The 2,930-nt window shown below is 37.0% G+C and overlaps 1 long non-coding RNA gene across 1 annotated transcript; it reads left to right on the top strand.

Moving 5' to 3' along the window:
* Positions 1–2,576, top strand: LOC133853678 (uncharacterized). Its single transcript, XR_009896702.1, has 3 exons — positions 1–48; positions 1,241–1,273; positions 2,173–2,576. It is a non-coding gene; the product is annotated as an uncharacterized LOC133853678 (long non-coding RNA).
* The last annotated feature ends 354 nt before the right edge of the window (positions 2,577–2,930 follow it).

Below are 2,930 nucleotides of genomic sequence, written 5' to 3'. Positions count from 1 at the left end.
TCTTCACTGAACTGAGAAAGCTTGCAAAACCCAGAGCAAAACCAGCAGGTATTATCTTGAGTTCTAGTGCATTTCGTTTTGTTCTCTAGTTCTTTAATATTCTTGGCATATGTATATTATTTCTTTTATTTTATTCTTTATTTTTTTTTGTTTCCTTTCTCTTCTTTCAATAATCGTGCGTGTCCCTGCAGACAGCACTTTGATTTTTTTTTTTCTCTCTTCTTCTTTCCTTTCTTCTTCTTCTTTTCCTTCCTCTTTTCTTCTTTCTTCTCTGCTTGTTCTTCTTCATTTTCTCCTTGCACCAACTGAGAGGGAGACGTGTGTGAGTTGAGGTTGGCCGAGTGAGGGAGGGGAGGAAGAACTTGGGGACCCAGTCGGTGGGTCGACCACCGGACTGGGCGGACGAAGCCGCCGGACCGGCCGGCCACGGTCCCTTGCCGGCGACGTCCCTAGTAGCTTTTTCCGGCGATTTTTGCCGGTACCCCTACCTTTGGAAGCCAGATTTTCCATGGGTAAGTGTAATCCTAGTACTTTTATATTTTTGGGTTGATTTTTGGATTGATCTTGGGAGTAGATTCCTTGGGTAAACCGGTTGAGTTGTGGGAAGTTCTTAGTTCAAGAAAAAAAATTTTGGTTTGGTTGAGCTGGGGTGTGTGCCATGAAGTGGGATGTGATGATTTGGTGGTTTTTGATGATCGTTTTTATTTGGTTGGCTTTGTGGGTTCGGCCGGTTGGATGGAGGTTGACAGTGGGTTTCATTTGTGACTCTCAGTAGAGGGAGTGGCCTTGCTAGTGTACTGATTTGGGTTGCAATTCAGTCGTGTGTTGACTGATTCGTGATATTCTTCCCTGTGTTGGATTTGTGTTATTCTGATTTTGAGTATGTGCTTGGGTGTGATGCTGTATGACCGAATCCATGTAATTTAGAAACAAGATTTTTTCCCCTGTTTTAGTCATTTTCTCTGTTGACTAAATTTGAGTAGGCTAGTTTGATTGGTCTTTATTATGGATTTTGGATTGATAGTTGGGTATTAATAATTGAGGACTAATATGTTTTAAAATGGTTATTTTAACTAGCTAATTTGGTACCGGATCAGTGGGCTTTTAAATTAGTATAAATAAAATGATAGTGTAAGTATTAGCTCTAATTTAGATTTTAAGGTTTATAATTAACTGTTATAACGGCTATCAAAACTTCAGAATATCCTCTAAATAAAATTTACCTTTGTGTTTTATTTAGGTAAAAGCAACTCTGACGTTAAGGGCTATCAAGGTAAGGGGATACAACACCGAAAAATCCCAACAATATTTTATTACAAAACTTTTGAGAAAAATGTTGGGAAATTTTACAAAGTATTATATTCATGTGAAATTTAAAATGCCAAGCTGTTATTTCTCATATGTTATTGTTCATGCAATTTTATGCACATTTACAATTATAATTAAGAGCATTTTTTTTAGTTATGGATTATACATACTTACAGTTATGAGAATGAGCAATTCAAAGATTTGATTATAGAGTATTCTAAAGTTTATGATTTACATAGTTTTGAATGAAAAAGAGGATCTAAAGTTTAAAGTCTGCACATGACTATAGTTATAAAAACGGCTCTTACAGTTTTAAAGCAAAGTATACAGTTATAGCAGAGCCTACAATATTACAGAAAATGTTCATGTGCAGTATTTATTTAAATCCTGAGGCACTACTACAGTTAAGATCGGTACCATATAGGGTAGCAAGGCAAGCATACCAAAATACGGTGTGTGCTACTGGCCGGGGTTGGCCTTCACCTAGGGAAGATCCCCAACCCGGCGACTCTTCTCTGTGACAACTGGCTGAGTCTATAGGTCCATTGGACAAAGCCAACGTGCACTGCTCACGGGAATTGGCGGTGTAGAGTCTATAAAGGGGTTAAACCACAGCTACAGTTTTAAAAGAAAATAGATGAATTTACTTGATCATACCTCATGTTATTATTCATGTTTCTCGTTTATCTATTTTAAGTGAGGTTAATTATATTTATGAATTCAGTTTTAATTGTTCATTCAATTATTTTGTATAAACTGTCTTTATGCATAATTGATGATTTTATAGCATGTTTTATTTTCCTGGTGTTGATATTTCCTTACTGAGTTGTCGAACTCACCCCTTTTCCTTATAACCTTTTTCAGATGAAGGTTTATATAATAGTCATGAGGGGAGGAGTACCAGTAGGACTCCTGGTTGTCAGTGATCCACAGATCTGGCCCCATCCGTGGGCAACTTGGACTTACTGTTCTGTGGACTAGTTGAAGATGTGGATTTTTGTAAATGGTAGTAGTTGTAGTATCTGGGGACTCCTTCGTGGACAAAGACTGTAGAGCTGATAGATCATAATAGTACAATTATATTTTGTGACAGAAACTGTACTCATTTCAGTTCTTTAACTTATGCGGTGGTTTTTTAAGCAATGTGGATTGCTAGCTTTTGTATTACCACTTCACTTTTGAGCTGTAAATAACCTCGAGCCCCAGTGTAAAATTTTGATACTGCTATCATAGTTAGTATAAATATTAATACTACTCGTGTCTTGAAACTCTCCGTCTTTATTTACTTATTTATTTATCTTTTAGTTCGCGTTTCCCTTATTTTTCCAAAACAGGGGCGTGACATTTCATATCAAACTTAGAGAAGACAAGGGCTTCACTAATGCGGTTGACTAGGTCTTTCCTATTAGGAATAGGGTACCTAATCCATTCTAGTACATCATTCAAAGGTTTGTAATTAATTACCAACCTAGGAGAACCTCTTTCAAGTTCAGCATTTTTCATAACATAAAAGGCAGCACAAGACCAAGGAGACTTGCTCTTTCGGATAATATTCTTTGCAAGTAAATCAGCAATTTCTTTTTGGCAAAAATCTAAAGTTTCGGCATTCATTTGGATGGGCC

Source organism: Alnus glutinosa, chromosome 13, assembly GCF_958979055.1.
Source record: "Alnus glutinosa chromosome 13, dhAlnGlut1.1, whole genome shotgun sequence".
Lineage (NCBI taxonomy): Eukaryota > Viridiplantae > Streptophyta > Magnoliopsida > Fagales > Betulaceae > Alnus > Alnus glutinosa.
This window is presented reverse-complemented; position numbering and strand designations above follow the sequence as displayed.